General features: G+C 37.4%; 1 pseudogene; it reads right to left on the bottom strand.

Annotated features, from left to right (window-relative positions):
- LOC123232502 overlaps positions 1-11,880 on the bottom strand; it is a 39,555-nt pseudogene extending 27,675 nt beyond the window's left edge.
- Positions 11,881-20,224: the final 8,344 nt, after the last annotated feature.

The raw sequence follows: 20,224 nt of genomic DNA, 5'->3' as shown, positions 1-20,224 counted from the left end.
CCTAGAGACAGGAGGTCCTGGGTTCAAACCCGGCCTCAGCCACTTCCCAGCTGTGTGACCCTGGGCAAGTCACTTGACCCCCATTGCCCACCCTTACCAATCTTCCACCTATGAGACAATACACTTGAAGTACAAGGGTTTAAAAAAAAAAAAGAGAGAGAAACTAATTATAGTCAAATGACTCTCTTGACTGAAGCGATTACCAGGACTGAATGTGATGTCTCCACACTGGAGCTCATGGCAGAAAGCTAGGATTTGGTAAAAAAAAAGATACTATTGCAAAGGTATTTTTCTTGTTGTGACAATATCAAAAATATTCATGAGTTAATGAGTCCTGACCCTTAAAGAGAAAAAGTTTGGTGGATTATTCTAAATTGCTAAAAAGTCTATTTCTTGGCAAACTCTGACTGAATATACAATGAAAATCTGGCCTCTTCTGAAGGTGCTAACCTTAGCCTTCCTAATGAATATTACAAGCATCCTTGGATTTAGCATATCAAACACTCCCAGTACTATTGGCATAGGATTTCCCAGACCCAAAGTCTCCAAATCTCTGTTCTCCCATCTTCCCAACTTCCCTATCAATAGTCATATCTGTTGTGAGGGTTTATTTAGCAATTAATTTAGTAATAGTGTTGGACCTAGCAGGAAGGGCTGGAGGATTCCAAGATGGAATGAAGGAGCAGGAAGTGGGCTTGTGCTTTGAGAGGGACTCCATTAGTGGTTGGTGTAGCAATCCAGGTATACATTAATTGTGATATTATTTGAAGAAATATTCAAAACTTAACTCTTATACTGCTAATGATTGATCTCTGTAATCTTGAGTTAAATTGAATGTTGACCTTGCCAAATCCCTAGCCCTTCCCTAAGGCTACACCCCAGAAGAGAGTCAGTTATCTCAGTCTCCTTACTTTTCCTTCAATGATCAATTAACATAGGTATCAAACATCAGTAGATGCCTTAGGCCATATCCGATCTGGATACTGATCTTAGCTCTACTTATTGTTTTAGGTTTTGGCAGTTTGCATTTTATGATGATTACCTCATAATGTTAATGAATCAGGCCACCAGCCTCTCCCCTTCCCCCCATACTGTTGTAACCCCAATAAAAGTGACAAGACATCAGTTGGCAAGAGAGCTCTCAACCATCAGAGCTCCTAACCATGAAGCTCTTGACCATCAGAGCTTACTCACTGTCTACCTTATGCCAAAACTTTCTGTGTCTGTGTATCTTTATTCTCGCCTTATGTTCTCTTTCCATTAATCCTTAACCCGTAACCCATTTTCATTCAGTCCTTGGTTCCCCTTTCTAAGTGTCCAACCCACTAGGAATCTTCGTGAAGCTGCTGGACGACTTCAGTTGGGAACATAACTGTTGCTAACCCTGGGAGATCTCAGAGTTAGGGAAAAACTGCATCCAGATTCCCTGGATCCTGAGAGGTGGAGGCTTTTCAGCAGTGGACAACCAACCTGCAGAACTGCACCAAGTGGGAAAGTGGTTTGGGGTCTGGTGGACAGCATTTCAAACTCACTCTCCCTACCTGGGTACCTTGGATCACCTTGGCTCTTGGCATCCTGTGACCATCCTTGGATTACCGTGAGACCCCAATTGACCTTTTAGCTGAGCTGACCAAACCTGGCTGGAACCAGGTTTGAAGGAGCTTTCCCTAAGACTTGAGTACTGCTTCCTTTGGGCCCTGCCTGGCTTAGGTCAATAGATTAGTGTAGACCTCGCTCCTGTACTGATGTGTAAAAGTGAAATTTGGGAAATGCCATCTAAAAGTATATATATATATTTACTATGGACATGCGGGAGACTTTGAAACTACATTTCCCATGATTCCTCATGGTAGACAGGAAGTGGGATGATTTAAGAGAAGGGATATAAACTCCTGTAGTGACTTTGAACTTCCTCTTTAGCTACTCTTTAGCTACTGGGCGCAGGACGAGAGGGGAGGTAATTATGGTTGAAGCGGCAGTTTTGAATTCTTACAAGCACATGGTCTAATGACTTTATCTATCAGCATGGCTTTAATTAAAATACTAATTTCTATATTTATATCAGTCTTTATTATTTTTTATCTTAATAGATGTAATCCTGCATCGTTGCCAAATTAGGAGCTTGAGTACCTTGACAATACGCATTCTGGCATTGGAACACATTTTGCTGGCCATTTCCATGATTAAAACCATTATTCCAGTTATTTCCCCTGTATCCATAATTATTATTAAACCAATTAAATCCATTGTTATTATTGTACCTATGCCCATATGATCTTCTATATCTATACTCCCTTGCAAAATGTCCAATTCGACCACAAACATAGCAGGATTGCTGTCTCTGATTCTTTGTGTATGTATTACCACTGGTCTTATAATTATTAACATTATTCTTCTTCTCTGCTGCCCTTAATGTGGCCACTGCCTTAATTCCATTTATCTCCTTATTGGCTCTAGAATTTGCCTCCCTTAACTGCTTCCTAAGGCTTTCAATTATGGTATCTTTTTCATCACTTCCCTTTTCTTTTTCCTGTGCGAACACATAAGTGGCTTTTTGTTTTAACTCATCCAGGCTCAAAAGTTCCCAATCAGGGTAATTATGTGTAAAGAACTTCTTAACATGGGGAACAGAATTCCTAACAAATATTCTTTTTACATGGTCCACGGTGGTATCCTCTAATATATTCATATTTAAATACATCTCAGCTGCCTCAATTATTCTATCAAGAAATGTTGCTGGGGTCTCTTGTGCCGTCTGCCAAATTCTCTCAAATTTAGACCATGCGTTTGGACGCCGTGAATTTTTTCCATGATTTTTATTAATGATTTTCTCGCCTGTTTTAACATTCGGTATATTGGAACTGAATTGAGATCCAGTTCCTCCTAGGCTACTGGCCATGGTGTCATCCCCTCTGTGTTCCTGGTCTCTTCAATAAACTTGGCCCTATCATGATGTGACAAGATCTCCCCCAACACATAACAGCAATCTTCAAAGTCTGGGTCATGGGCCTTTATAAATGCCTTAAAGATTTTAACAAACTTCCCAGAATCATCATGGAAATTTGGGATCTTTCTCTTTAAATTTTCCACATCCTCAGACCTAAACCAAATTTGTATGTTGCTTCATATGGAAAATGCCATCGTCACGTACAATAGGAAGGTCATGAAGGGGAAAAAGATTAATGGGTTTAATACCCTCGCTTTGTGCCTGCTGTTCCAACTCAGCCTTAGATGTAACACTTTTGCCAGAAATTCCTATGTATGAAAATACAGCTATATTGTCAGCATTAGGAGGACTAAGAGGTTGACCAGAAACACCACCATTCTGCATGTACAATTCCAAATTATTCAGTTTGATTTGCAATAACCTTAACATTTGTTTAGTCTCAGAATCCCTAAAACACCAGGTCACTATGATCTTAAAACAATACATAATATGGAAGAACATCCACCTTAACTTAAAAGCAAAATAACCAGTAAGGACAATGACTGGCATGTGTGATAGTAAATCCAGTACTATTGGCATAGGATTTCCCAGACCCAAAGTCTCCAAGTCTCTGTTCTCCCATCTTCCCAACTTCCCTATCAATAGTCATATCATATCAATAGTCTATATTTGAAGTAATCAGCTGTATTGTTGCCCCCGTCTGCCACTGATACCCACCAGGTGTTCACTGATTAGTGGATTTTCCTAATAAAAGCCTTAAACTGGAGTATTAGCTCCATCTCTCTGTCTCTGTCTCTCTGTGTCTGTCTGTCTGTCTGTCTCTTCTCTCTCTCTCCTTTTTTTCCTTCATTCCTTCCTCTTATCCAGGTATTTATCTTTCCTTATATCTGTTGATCTACTTATCTACCTTTCTTTTGTGCAGAGCTTTTTTTCCATTTCTCTAACTTTGCATCATCCTTCTCAAACAACTTTTGTACTTAAATATTTTGCATTAATTTTCATTAAATAGATTATGTTTTCTCTATATCTATATGTTGATTCACCTCTGAGAATGTAAGCTTCTGGGGCAGGTAGGTAGTTTAGTAAATAGAGAACCAGGCCCATAGATGGGAGGTCCCACATTCAAATATGACCATATACACTTCCTAGCAGGGTGGTCCTGGGCAACTTGCTTAACCCCCATTTCCTAGCCCTTATTACTCTTCTGCCTTAGAAGCAATACAGTGATACCTCAGTGTTTCTTGATAATCTGTTTGAAAACAATGAAATCCAAGAGGCCATTATTTCCATTTGAATCAATGTAAATCTAATTAATTTGTTCTAGACACTCCAAAATACATACCCCAAACACCTTTCATAGAGAATAAATACACTGTTTCATACTAAAAACAATAAGAAATGAATATAAAAGACTAATGTAAAGAATAAATGATTCCCTTAGCAGAACCCAGACCATCAGGATACACTCTGCGGCTGCCTCCCTTCTGGCTGTCTTGGGCTGCTGTGACTCCCCCAACTCCAAGGACCTGAAGATCCCAGACCGCGTGGGTGGGAGGCAGAGGAGGAACAGCTGAAGGTTTTCCACAAGTTCAACACAAAAACACTGGAAAGCAATGCAAATGTTGGCTAGCCACCTGCCCTGGGGTGATGCTCACACCCAGAGAAGCAATGCCACTTGATGCCACTTGGAGCAGGAGAATGTGTAGAAGCTCAAGTGGGCGCCCCAATGAAATCCGAGGCATTTTTTAGGAAAAAGAAATCAAAGAAAACCAAACCAATGATAACCGACTTCAATGAAAACTGAGGTATCCTTGTATATAGTGTTGATTTGAAGACAGAAGATAAAGGTTTTTAAAAAAATAATGTAAACTTCTTGCCACCAGGATTCACTTAAATAGTTGTATCTCCAGCATCTTATCACAATGCCAGGCACATTGTAGTTGCTTAATAGTTATTGATTACTAAATGATTCATATGGCATGAATTGAAGTCAAAATGGCTATTTTGTCCTCTGCCTAGTGCTCTTCGGCTTATCAATGTACTTCCTCAAATGTGATGCCCAGAATTAAATACAATGGACTAGACATTGTAGGACCATGTATAGTGTAGTCCAGCTGTCACTTCTGTGGTTCTGGACATGCCACCCTTACTGCAATCTTAGATGACCTTAGGTTGCTTGGCTAACAAAAAATAAAAATTTCCCATAGGGATCTACTCTTCCATGAATGACTTCCCTTCTCATCTTTCCCCAATGAACCTCTGAATAATGATATCTCTTCCATAGTATATTACCTTTCCCTTCTGTCTTAGAATTGAACCACAGTATCATTTCCAAGTCAGAAAGTGATAAGGGTGAGGCAATGGGGGTCAAGTGACTTGCCCAAAGTCTCACAGCTAGGAAGTGTCCAAAGCCAGATTTTTAACCCAGGACCTCCTGTCCCTGACTCTCCATCCACTGAGCCAAGGAGCTGACCCTTGGGGTTTTGTGTAAGACCTTTTTTTCCTTATTAAATTTCATCTGACTCAGCTGTGCTTTATTTTTTATTCAATACATATTTTCCCAATCGGAAGATTCTGTCACTGAGTGTATTAGCTATCTCGCTCATGGATGGTTTCTTTGAATTCTTCCAAGTTATTGATACAGATATACTGAGAAGACAGAGCGCTAGACTCTAAGCGAATGTAGAGGAGGAGGATTTACTGACCCAGGAAGAGGAATGTGTGTAGGTGGTGCTTGAAAAAAGAGGGTATTATGGAAAAGCTAATGTTGTCATAGCCTTCAAGTCAGGAGATCAACAGAAGTACTCAAAGGTGGCTTCTAGTACCACATAGGAAGGACTCAAAAACCATCGTGGTTGTATTGGCTGGTTCATACCAGTTCCAAAGAACTGATTGTCGAATTTTCTTTGTGGGCAATTATACCTTGGAAATTGGAAAATGCCACAAAACTGGACTTGAATTATTGTTTCATTGATTGTCTAGACTTAAGGAATTAATGGAGGAAATGTTTATGGAGCAGACTAAATGAAAAAATTTGGGGTACGTTTTCAGAGATTACTTTGATAAACATATACAGGTACACCCCTGAGTGTCCCTGACAACATATGGAGAGTTGAAAAAGAATCAGTTGAAATTTATATGCCACCAAGATGGCCAAATAAGACATCCCATGCTGATATTGGGTATTATTTAAATCTTTTATTCCTCTTGTAGGAATTAGTTGGCAATGCCCTAGAATAGTTGCTGCTCTTGGAATCTACTTTTTTCTTTATATTTTCTTGAGTGCTCCTCTCTGGCCTCAGCAGGATCATGTCATATTTGGGAATAAAGACGCAGCCCAAGAAGCCAGCGCTGGAGGCCAGGATGGAGAAGATCTCCACCACCACCACCATGGCTTTTTCTTCCATGACATTTTTTCTAGATTTCTCCCTCACTTTGGGTGATCTTTCATAAATTTCTTGATTTGGCTGCATTACTCTAATTTTTTTCCTTAATATTCCCTCAACTTCTCTCATTTGTTTTTTGAGGTCTTTAACAACATTTCCAAAAGCTCTTTTTTTGATCTCGTGTCCATTTATTGCATTTCTTTGCTTTTTTTTAAGTAAGAGTTTTAATTTCACTGTTTTCTGAGTTTGGGCTGAATTCTTTTCTTTCCCATAAGAGCTATCAGTAGTTGAGTGTTTTCTCTCTTGAATGCTCATTTTTACTTTTTAAATTTTAATGGCCAGGCCAGTTGACTTAATTATTATTAACATTATTTATTTATTTGTTTATTTTTTTTTTTACTGGAGGCTCAGGGTTCCTAGTTTGTTGAGATATGTTACCTCAGGATTCAGGATTTTTTTGTCTTTGTTTTTACCTGGGTCCAGAACACACATTTGCTCCCTATTGCCCCTTTCAGAGAGATGGAGAGTTTCATATAAGCAACAGTAAGAAGGCTGGCATTATTGCATCCCATTCTACCTGATAATGGAATTTAACATGCAAGATGACGAGAAATTATGGGGTGAGCCCGATGGTGATGGACTTTGAATGCATATCAGAGAATTTCAATTTAATCCTGGAGGTGAGAGGGAGACATTGGGTTAATTAAATGAAATTCATATAAATAAATGATAAAATAATAAATGTAACAGTAATAGAAATAAAAACAAGGCGTCTCATGCCATTTTCACAAGTATAAGATGTATGAGGCAATTTAAAACAGCTAAATCATGATTCATGTGGAAAAAAATATCCAGGGCTTTAGTTGACTGAAACTCAATATATATTAGCAGTGTAATCAGCTGACTCCCAACAGCTAAAACTAACTTAAGATGAATCAAGAGAGATATAATTTCCAGATTATGCATTTTGTGATAGCTCCATACATGCTGACCTGGTCAGATCATTTGTGAAGTTCAGAAACTCCATGAGAAAAGGTCCTACTATGAGTTCTATGGTTGAAATATCAAGGATCAGCAATGGTCAGCATTAATTCTCCAGGGAACCTTACCGGCCAAGGTTTAGGGACCCAGATTTCTCCAGCTTCCTCAAATGATAGCTCTGATTTCTTCAGAAGCTCTTCAAGAAGGGCCCAAGCCACAGCATACACAGCATTGTAAATGATGTAACTGAGGCCAGACATGGTCATGTCAGAAAGGAATATAGGCAAAGCCTCCAAGGTAGCATTTGGTGCACAGAGCTCTAGCTCCAGCTCTTTCTATTTACTCTGGCACTAGGAAGCCGACAGCCAGAACCCCTTCAGTACCATGTCCTCTCGGCCCTTGTTAGGGTTGACTGTCCTGAGAAAAGATTTAAACCCAGGAAGCTCATTGGTCAGGTATGTAAATGGGAGAGCTCCATTGAAGTTGTAACTATCACTATAGTTGGGTCTCATGGCGATGTCCCAGTGAGATGTGGCGATCCACAACTTGCATGTCGGTAAATAGGGAACTTGTGAATGTCTCAGAACCATTAATGAATCTGTGTCCCCATGAATGACAACTACCCTGGCTGAGGACCCCATAATCCTGGGCATGAAATCCACCTCTGATTCTGCATGCCTCCTCTCACTGATGGGGACCTTCTCTGTGAAGGATGCACAGACATTCTGCTTTGCCATCTCCCTTTTCACTTCCCGAAGGAATTCCTCCCCCCTCAGATCATCTGTGGTCACCAGACCTACCCAGGTCCATTTAAAGTGAACCAGTAACTGGACAATGCCTTGGTACAAGGAGGAGTCCTTGGGTGAGAAGGAAACTGTACCTTGTCACTCAGGATGGGATCAAAAGGTCCAAAGCTGAGCTGGATAATATGAAAACATGCAAAATATTAAATTCTATGAATGTAGTAGTAATGATAGAATTGTGGAAAAGTATCAACTCTCATCAAGTCATCCTTATTTTGTTTTGATAAATGCTGTGGATTTTAGAATATGCTCCCTGTCATAGGGAATTTTAACCAATCCAGATGAACATTTTCATCTCTCTCATTTAGCCACTTGCTTGGTAAAGAAAGATTTTCTGATTTTCCTATTATCATTGCTTCAGGTAGAAGATCTTCTGCCTTCCCATATAAACCAGCATATGTTTGTTTTTGGCTCAGAATTGGTTACTAAAATTATCATATTGTGGTCACGGTGGTGGCAGTATTTTTGTTAAAACAAAAACACTTGAATTATATTGTGGGCATATTACACATATTCATAGAGGTCTAAAGCCTGATACATGTATTTTTCCTTTTAATTTTTAGAACTTGTTTTAAAAATCGATCTTATAGTTTCTTCTTTGACACTGGAAAAGGTATTTCTGCTTGTTTGAAGACATTTGGAAATGATAATTGATGCCTATTTTAAAGTATTGTTGTGTACCCAAATGGTTTTATAATGATTATTTAATAAATTCTTATTCAAGTCATTTATCTGTAACTATAAACTATTAATCTAGTTGGTTGAGATAGGAATTACTAACTGTATAAGGATTAAATCTCACAATCAATTGAATAGTTATATGCTACCAAGTTATAGGAAACGTACTTGGTCTTAGAGAGCAGGAGAAATGAAGTTATTATTTAAGGAGTACTGGCCATACCAACCACTTTCCTTAACTATTACTTTTTTTTTAAACCCTTACCTTGGCTCCAAGACAGAAGAGAGGTAAGGGTTAGGTCATGGGGGTGAAGTGACTTGCCCAGGGTCACACATCTAGGAAATATCTGAGGCCAGATTTGAACCCAGGACCTCCCGTCTCTAGGCCTGGCTCTCCATCCACTCTGTGTTGGGCAGAGCCTGATGGGAGGCAAAAAGCCTGAGACCCTCAGCAAGGCTGAGGCCATGGAACAGCTGATGTCAGTCATGTAGCTCACCCTCACCCTGAATCTTCTCTCTTACTTCACCCTGCACAATCACTGATGCACGCGGTTCCCTGGGAATCCAAGTTAGGCTGTTAACATGTTGAATCATTATCTTATAGTGGACTACAAAGTCAGTGTGCATCAGCAATATGCTAGAGCAGCCAAAAAATTAAATATGAGATGGAGAGCATTATAGGATGTAAAATGGATAATTTTGATTATTTTAAATTAAAAATGTTTTGTGCAAATAAAAAAAATGAAACCAAGATTAAAAGGAAAGTAGAAAGCTGGTAAAAATTCCAGCAATCATCTCTGATATAGGTCTCATTATACACAGTAACTAAAATATTTTTTGATGAATAACTGTGAATGAATTAGCTTTTCTCAGCAAAACAGTAATCCAAGACAATTCCAGAGGCTCATGATGAAAATGACATTATTAAAAGGATTTTTATTAATTTCCTTCTGTCTCCTTAGGAGGCAGTAGCAGACAGATTTGACCAACATCTCTTTAAGAGGCTGACTATAAAAGAGAGAAAAATCAATTAAGCAAAAAACTCCATTTTACTCTGGCTTCGGCCTGGAGGAGTTTGAGGGTGCTGGAGAGGAGTTTTCTCTGTCAAGAGAAACCGACAGGATTTGGAGAGTTTGATCTGAGACACTGAATTGAGAAGTCTGTGATTGAAAGGTCTGTTTTTCTCAGAACTCTGAAAGAGGAGCACAGTTTCACCATTTCAGTTGGGGGAGAAGATTGACTTTTAAGGAAGTGTTGGAGATCAATGTTCATTAATTAGCATAGTTTAGTTAGGTAGTGAATTAATATTAGTTAGAGAGTGTAGGTTATTAGAGAGACTTCTTTGTCAGACAAGAAGATTCTTAGATTTGGGATTTTCTTAGAGATTTTTGATGAGGGTTTGAATTAGGCATAGTTATAAGAAACTCTCCTATTTCCTACTTCCTATTTCCTATCCCTACTCTCCTCCAAATGAATAGTGGTGTACCAAACTGATCTTTGCAACTTTCATCAATCTCCTATATAATATTATTTACTCATAACAAAATGTAGCTACAGAGGAATCTGAATGCAGACCAAAACATATGATGCTTCACCTTTCTTCTTCCTTTTTTTGGGAGCTCTTTCCCAAAATGACTAACATTGAAAAATATTTTACATGATTATTTTTTCTATGTCAGATTACTAATCATTTCAGGGAGTGTAGATGGATGGGAGAGAGTGAGAGAATAAGGGTAGAAGGAAGGGATAGAATTTGAACTCACTATCTAAAAAATGAATACTAAAAATTACTTATATATACTTTTGGAAAAATAAAATATTATTAAAAACAAAGAAATAAAAAAGGATCTATAGTTTTATACCTCTTTTCCATGTCTTGGTTTAATTCCTTGACAAATTCATCTATATTTTACAATTCTTGTTTCTATCCTCTCACTTTCTTCAATGTAAATATTTTATTTTTCAAAATACATGTAGAGTTTAAAAATTCTTATTCAAAAATATTGAGATCTAAATTATCTTCCTCCTTACCTTTCCGCTTACCCCTACTTTGAGAAGGTAAAAAGTTTGATATAGGTTATATAGGTGCAAGCATGCAGAACATATTTCCATATCAGACATGTTGCTCACTTTCTTCTAAGCCCTCTACGATATGTCATCTAAAGTCTTTGACTGAAATTGCTGTCCCCAAAGTCATGACTATGACCACATAATTGTCAAATCCAAAGGACTTTTCTAAATCCTCATTCTTACTGCTTTCTTTTCAGCTTTTAATAGTGTGGGTCATGCTCTTGGCATCCTGTCTTTTCTCTTTTTTATGATGCTCTTTTCTTCTGGTTTTCCTACTACTGGAATGAATTACTGGTTCTTAGTCTCCTTTGCTGAATAAGCAGGTGTAAGTATCCCTCAAGCATTTCTCTTGCACCTTCATGGGGAGGAGGGGATGCTGTGGATAGAGCCACTGGTGTGGAATTAGGATGATATGAGTTACTGGTTATGTGACCACAAGCAAGTTACTTAATTGATGGGTGCCTCTGTTGGGCATAATCACAACTTCCTGGCAAGGTCATCATGAAGATCAAGGAAGAGAGTATTTGTAGAATTGCTTAGTTTTTAGCTTTGCACACAGTTGGAAATTTCTAAATATTTATTGCTCTTCTACCTCAACCCTCCATAGGATTAGGTGACTTTAATTCTATTCTTTGGATAAAATCTAGATGATGCTCAATGGAAAATCTATCTACCCTCTTCCTAGGTGGAGTGGTTTGATAAAGGTTTAACACGTACCAGGCTCAACATCACCCACTTGTGGGAAGTTGTAGCACTCCAGCAGGGTCCCCATCTGGACAGACAGAGCTGATGTGGCTCCTCCTATGACAGCCACAGACTTGTCCTGCTTTCTGCAGCTGCAATTAGGGACTGACTGACCCTCTCCTGTCAACCACTGCAGTGAGCTCTCCAAGGTCCTCTCATCACTGTGGTAGGCGTTATAGACTTGGAATCCCAGGGAAATGTGGGGCAACAGAACAGACTCCCTGTTGATCTCAACCGCAAACATTATGGTCATGGCCTGGTGGAAGTTTTTGTGGAGCTGCCTGAGGGAGAGAAAATCAGAAACCACTAATAGAGCCTGAAAAAAATCCACCTTAGAAGGAACAATGTCTCTGTCATAGGAGAGTCAGATCTAAGGATTCCATTTCATTTTGTATTTATCATAATAATAACAGCAACAACAATAACTTACATTTACATAATGTCAGGCCATGTCCTCAGTGTTTTACAATTATCTCATTTAATCCTCACAACAGCCCTGGGAGATAGTCACCACTGTTCTATCCATTTCTGAAGAAGGGGATGCCAAAGGGAACGAGAAATGAGGGAAACAGATGTTGAGGGGTTTGTCCAGGATCACAGAGCTACCGAAGCTGGTCCTCTCTTTGCTGCATGTTGTTTCCCCAGGAGGATTATCAGAAATTGCCTCTCTCCTTCCTCTACTGCTCCCCTTGGCTGATTCCCGTGTTGTTAAAAGACTATTCTTTGAGTTCCTAATTGGACTGTGTCTGCTCATTTATTAATCTAATCACTACTGAGCAAGTAGGATACACCATGTACTGTCCATGAGTGACCCAGATAGTTCTTGCTCCCAGAGATGCCCCATGCCTGGATGCACAGTTGTAGAGAATATGTACACATACACGAGCAAGAAAGATGTCAGGAAGATCCCAATGAAGCCACAATAGAGAAGTCTTCCTGGATCTGTCATCCTTTCTGAAGGATGGGAATCTGTCAATCCAGTGGCTAGCATATGCCAAGGACTGGTACTAGCCTTTGGAATATGGAGTCAAGAATTAGTAGGTTGTGGAGGCTGTATGAATTGGTGGATTTCTGGGTCTAGAGTACTAAGTTCAAATACAGCCTTGCCAGCTGGGTAAGTCCCTTAAACCTTGATCTACTTGAGTTTCCTGATCTGTAAAATGAGGATAATAATAGCACTTAGCTGCCAGGCTTGTTGTGAGGATTCAATGAGGTAATGTTTGAAATGTATATAAAGTAGGTAAATAAACACACAGGGTTTTGTAGGTGGGAAAGGGATGAAGGAGGAATGAAGGGTGATTGACACACAGTAAGACACTAGAAACCTTGCCAAACTCACAAATATAGGACATGGGAATGGATGGTAACAGTTGGGAAGCAACTGTCACTTCAGACCAACTCAGCCAGGGATTTCCTATTAAATGACAGTGAGCCCTTTGGGTTGTAGAATGAAACAAGAGGAAGATATAAAAACACAGTTTAATAACTGATTTAAAGATAAAGATGTGGGGAGAGGTCACATTAACCCTAAATAACTATAGACAGACTACACATAACACCTATGGGATAAATTCAGGGTTGGAGGTCTGAGTAATCCCTACACTAACACTATGCAGGAAGCCAGGACACATGGGAATAATGGGATCTCATGCAGATGTTCTTGATTAGTAGCTCAAAGGTATCAGCTAGTCCAAGAGCACAGGTAACAGCCAAGTCATCCACAAAGAAGTGGAGGGGAGAATAATGTTTCTTGCTTGTCCACTAAACAATACAGCTATTCTCAACCTGCTTTTTGAGACCTTGCTAGTTGATAGGTTGCAGATGTTGCTCAAGGCACAGAGATACCCCAAAACCACAGGCTTTCTGATCAGTGGCTATGACTTCTCCAACTCCTTCAAAACCCAACAGCCATTAGAGAGTCCTTTGTGTTCAGTCCCTTGCTGTGTTCTATGTTGGAATTTTTAGCTCCTGTCAGCCTGCCCGGCTAAATTTTCTTTTCCTACTCTTAAAGCCTATTTCCCCATTGCAGTTCACCCCTCTTTGCACGAAGCCAAAATAGTGTTTCACACAATATTTTGTTATTTGTGCACTACAGACTAAACTAAAATTCTAACCCAAAATAACAATCTATACTAACTCTATCCTGTCTAACACTACCTTACTATACCCTGCTCTAGAGATTTTAACAAGGAAAGGTAAAGGAAAAAATACATTGAACAATTACATAGTTCAAAGTACAGAATAACAAGTTACAAAGTAAAATTTTAAACAAAATTAACAAAATCAACAACCAGTTTGAAATATCAACACAAAATTCAAACAAACATATCACACACAACTTCTATACTAATACAGAAATATTCTACTAACTAATAAATGCAAACAAGTTTGGAAAAATACATATTCAACCCAACACTGCATAAGTTTCTACATCAAAATTTCAACAAAACATCCAACTCACTTATGCAAATTACACCTAAATGTTTGCAATTCAATTAGTATCAAATTATTCACAGAATTTACAGGTATACATACATATACATACAACACACACATTATATGCATATATGTACACATAACACATACATACCAAATATATCTATATACACCCTTTACATATATACAATACTTACACTATAATACAATTTACAATATACACACTATTTACACTTATTTACATTATTTTTTAATATGTGATCTGTAGTATATGTTCTTCATGTAATATAATTTTATGTTTGTTATATTTGCACTGTAATATACATTAGTAACTTATCTTATCCTCTAATCTAATACTATTACCTTTTTCCCTAAGCTATTCCAAACTATCCCTGTTATTAGTGTATTAATCTAACCAAGTATTAACTAAATAACTAGCTAATTTTGTTAGTAACTATCCTTTAATACTTACTTATCCTATAGCTAAATCTAATTTTATTAGCATTTATAGTGTTTTATTCCATAAGAAATACAATGTATTCTAACATGTTTATGGTTTTATGTATCTGATTTGATATGGTGTTACTTTGCTATGTTGTGTTGCAATATGTTACTGTTGGATGTATGATACCTACCAAAACTTCAGATCTCCTTCATATCTCTTTTCTCTTTACAATGTTCCATTCTTCAAAGGAAATCTCCTTTTCTCTCCTTTTCTCCATCGAAGTTCTTGATAGTATTATGTGCAATATTGGATGCGTATGACTGTGTAGTGTCACTATTTACATTACCCAAAGTCCTTTCAAGTGATTTAGTCTATTAATCCATGATTAAACCTCTTCTTTGGAAATTCCTTTAAAACAAATTCTTAAACAGTTAAATATTATAAGTTCATCAGTCTTAGTACCATATCCATTAATCCTTGAATCTTGAATCCTCTTCATCCATGTCCTCTTCCATCCAAATATCTTCTTCCACTGGAATGGTTCTCTCCTTACTGAACTTTCTGATTGCAGACTCCAATTGACTGACGATCTCAATTTTACACAATTTCTTCTTCTTCATTATTAACAATTGCTGCATTTTCATTATCTATACCATGTGCTAATTTAATATGAGAACAATGATACCACGAATCTCTACCTAATATTTTTACAGAAGAGGGTGAAACTAGTATAATTGTAAAAGGATCTACCCAAATTTTTTCCATTGCCGATGTTTTGGCAAAATTTTTCACATAGACCATATATCACTTGGTGGAAAATTATGAAGAGAATAACCCAATGGACCAGATTGAATTAATACTCCCATATCTTGTAATTCTCTTAGCCTCTGCTGTAAAGCACTTAAATATAAAGCAATTTGGCAATCGCCTCCTAAGGGTGATGCATAAACAGCCTTACAAGTCTTTGCCTGTAGTGGAGCATGTCCAAAGAGTATCTCATATGATGATATATGCAGATCTGCTCTTGGTCTAGAATGTAGGTAAAACAAAAGCTATGGGAAGAATATGTGGCCATTTGAGATGAGTTTTGACACAGAGTTTACCAACCATAGTCTTGAGTTTCCTATTCATATGCTCTACCTGACATGAACTTTGCGGGTAATAAGGAACATGAATGATATTTAGGTGTTATTCCTAGATTCTCATACACTCTTCTAAGGATATCCTAAGTGAAATGAGATCCCTTATCCAAATCTATGGTTAATGGTACACTGAACATAGGAACTATTTCCTTGAGTAACACTTTCACTACAAAGCTTGCTATGTTGGTATTTGATGGAAAAGCTTCAGGACATTTAGTTAGTCTTTCAACAATCACAAGGCAATACTTGTATCTTCCAGCTTTAGGCACACAGATATAATGAATCTGTAAACTCTCAAATGGATAATATGCTAAAGGTCTACCACCCAAACCTTTCTTTCTGAATGCACTTTGATTGAACTTTTGGCACACTGAACAACTATTACAGATCTTATTTGCAACAGTACTTATTCCAGGCGCAACCCATTGTCTCTTGATGGAATCTACAACTTGTGTACCAAAATGACCTTTTATGTGGATAGCTTGACACAAATAGATATATAAGTCTTTTGGTAACAATGGTCTTCCTGTATCAGTAATCCATATCCCTTGTTCTTTTTTAGCTCCAAATTTATCCTTCCTTTTCTGGATATCTGAGTCTACATAAGCTTTTTCTAGATCATTAGAATTAATAGATGTTAAACTCACTACATAAATTGGAGCTTTCTGGGCAGCATACTTTGTAGTGATATCACCTCTGTGATTACCTTTAGAGACTAAATCTCAATCACAAGTATGACTCCTGCAATGAAGTACTGCTAGCTGTTTTGGCTTTTGGATTGCTTCCAACAACTCAGTTATTATTCCTGCATGAGTTATTGGTTTTCTCAATGCAATAATAAGACCTCATTATTTCCAGATCTTTCCTGTTGCATGGCAAACAGAAAATGCATACCAAGAGTCAGTGTAAATATTTACACTTTTACCTTCAGCTAGAAGACAGGCTTACTTCAATGCTACCAATTCTGCACCTTGTGCACTATGATTACTAGGTAATGAGCCCTACCACAGTGTCTCAAATTCTATGACGACAACTGCAGCTCCAGTACATCTGATTCTATTACACAAATATTATGATCCATCTCTGAATAATACCAAGTCTGGATTTTCGAGTGGAGAGTCTTTTAAATCCATCCTAGGCATTTCCACAAGATCTGCTACCTCAACACATTCATGCAATGGTTCACCGTTCTTTCGTAAATCAGGAAGAAGAGTAGCTAGATTAAGTATGCTACATCGCTTCAATTGGACTTTCTCACTACGTAAGAGAATAATTTCATACTTAGATATTTGTTGGTCTGAATATACTTGAGTATGAAATTTCCTCATTAGTGCCTCTATTTGATGTAAACAATAGACCATTAAAGGACATCTCAAAACTAGATTAGCTGACTGAACTAAAACAGCTGCTGCTGCTACCCCCCTTAGATAGGATACTATACCCACAGCTATTTGATCTAATCGACAACTGTAGTATCTAGTTGTACAATAAATTTGTCCCAAAGTCTGTGCAAGCACACCAGAAGCTATACCTTTTGTCTCATTCACAAACAGCTGTAAAGGTTTCTCATAGTCTGGGATTCCTAACACAGGGGCAGATAAAATAGCTTCTTTAAGCTTATCTAAGGCTGAACAATGTTCAGGCTTCAGTTTCAAAGGTTCTGGTTCTGTATTCCTGGTCAGATCTGTCAAACATTTAGTGATCTCACTATATCCAGGAATCCATTGCCTACAGAAACCAGTAGTTCCAAGAATAGCTCTAAGTTGTTTTTTAGTCTTAGGTGCACTCAGTTTTTGTATATCAGCTATTCTCTTTTGTGTGGTATTTCTGGGACCTTCTGACAACACAAATCCAAGATATTGCACTCGAGGCAAAACCCACCATAATTCTGCCTTGGAGATTCTATGCCCTTGTTTGTATAATTCAATCAAAAGAATCTTGCTATCCCTAAGACACATCTTTGCATTTGGGGATGCTAAAAGAATATCATCCACAAAATGTGCCAATTAATCTCCTTAAACTTAATTGTTTTTAGATCACGATTTAGAATTTGAGAACAGACTAGGAGAGTCTGTGAGTCATTAAGGCAAACGAGTCCAGGTCCACTGGGTTTTCTCCCAAGTGAAAGCAAAGATCTTTTGAGAATCCTTATGAATTGGTATTGAGAAAAACAAAGAGCATAAATCTACCACAGTGAAATATCTAGCCTGACTTGGATTGGAAGAAATTAATAGCAGCTGGACTTGGCACAACTGGATGAGTTTTGATAACAATCATTTACCAATCTCAAATCTTGGATAAATCGGTAGACAGGTTGGCCATTTTCATCTAATTTTGGCTTTTTTATAGACAAAATTGGTATACTGAACTCAGAAAAGCAAGGTATAATTATCCCTTGTTGGATTAGGCACTCAGTAATTGGTCTTATACCTTCTATTGCTTCCTTAGTCAAGGGACATTGAAGCACACAAGGAACTAGTACTTCCTTTGTCCTCACCCTGACTGTAGTAGCTGATTTCAACAACCCAATATCTGTGGATGATTTTGACAATTCCTTAGGTATATCCTTGGGTATTGGATATATAGTACCTAAGTCATCCTCTGTACTGCTGGAATCTAAGAAAAGCAATGGAAAGGCCTTCAAAGATTCCTTTAGGAGATGTAAAGAAATATCACCAGATTCCATACATTGGATAGCAGCCCTCAATTTACACAGAAAATTCTTTCCTAAAAGATTCATTGGACATTCTGGCATACAAAAAAATGCATGTTCCACAGATAGAGTCATCATTTTTGATTATAATTTAGCTACTTTCTGAGTTATGCCTGTAGCACCAACCACATCCATTGTACCAACAGCTCTACAATTCTCAGGAAAACTTTGCAAAACTGATTTACTGGCTCCTGTATCAATGAGAAGATCATAAATCTGGTCTCCAATAGTAACAGACACATGCGGTTCTGTGCTATGGAGGTTGGAAAGTTTCCAACACAGGAGCTAAAACAGTAACATTAGAACAAAGCTCAGCTATTTCCTGTCCATCCAAGTTAACATTGTCTCGAATTACAGAATTTCTCCAGGATTTTGCACCTTTGGTTCTTTTCACCTCTGTTCTGGTATCATTGTTCTTATTTACAATCAAATTTTCCTTAATCAAATTACAATTTCCATTATTCTTCTTAATTATACAATTACTAGAATTTCCAACACTGTTTACAACAGTTTTCCTTTTTCTCACAATTATTTGCAACACTAATTAAATTATTATTAACACCAAGTAAATTATTATCAATCTTAGCCAAATTATTATAAACACTAGTTAAATCACTACTAACAGTGGGTAAATTACTATTAACATTAGGTAAATTGCCACTACCACCACTAACACCATTTAATTTAGTTAATTTAGCATTAGCACCACTTAAATTATCATTAATTCTCTTTAAATTACCATTTACATTAAATTATCACTGATTCCATTTAAATTAGCATAAACATTGATTAAATTATCATTAATTAGATTACAATTAACACCAATTATATTATTACTAACACCAAGTACACCATTACCATTATTTATAAACACATTATCATTATCTTTAAGAAACCTCCTTTATAGAAATGATACTAATTACAAATGATTTCTATGGAACAAAGACATTATTTCCTTCCTAAATTAACTCTTTAGATCCAGATGCCATGAAATGATGAATTAAGGCATTTGAGAATAGAGTTAGAATTTTTAAAAACTGAAGTATTTATTTGGACATATTGTTGTAAAGCAAGTAACTTCTTATTTCCACTTTTAGTCTTGGTTGCATTAATTTTGTTTGTACAAATATTTTTGAATTTAATGTAATAAAAATTACCTATTTTACACCCCATGTTATTTCTTTCTTATGTGGCCATAAATTCTTCCCTCATCAATAAATTGATCTCAAAGGTAAACTATTCCATGCTCCCTCAATTTTTTTTATGGGATCAGACTTTAGGTTTAAATCATATGCTCATTTGGACCTAATCTTAGGAGAGCTTATGGCATATGAAATAAGTGAGTTATTTGACCTGTATTGATGGTATTTTGGTCAAGTGCTCTACTCTGTATGTATCAGGCTTGAATTAAGTATCTAAAATTCCTGGTGGTAATGGGGATTTTAGTAGGTCAATGAATGATTGTTTAGGACCAGTATCAGAAGGATTACAGGGTTTGGGAAGGCCAACAGGATAAAGGTTACAGGATACCAAATGCTATTAACCAGGATTTATTTAAGGTAAGGAAAGGAAGGGAAAGGAATTGGGATGATCTATTTAAATAATATAAATAAATCTCCCCACCAAATCTAGTTATCTTTAGAAAGATGATATCTGCACTGTCATTTACCTCTCTACCTAAAAGTCCCAGTTCCTACAATAAATACATTTCACTAACCAAAATTCCCCCCTTAGATGGTGATAAAGGTGGTAAAGTTGGAAGTTAAGCAGGAATAGGACTCAGGGAAAGGTTCTCACTGACTGATGGCTTTAGGTATCTCAAGCAGCTCTGTTGGAATATCTATCAATAAGCAGCAACAGGAACACAGGAACATGTTGT

The sequence above is a fragment of the Gracilinanus agilis genome, chromosome 1, assembly GCF_016433145.1.
Source record: "Gracilinanus agilis isolate LMUSP501 chromosome 1, AgileGrace, whole genome shotgun sequence".
Classification (NCBI taxonomy): Eukaryota; Metazoa; Chordata; class Mammalia; order Didelphimorphia; family Didelphidae; genus Gracilinanus; species Gracilinanus agilis.
This window is presented reverse-complemented; position numbering and strand designations above follow the sequence as displayed.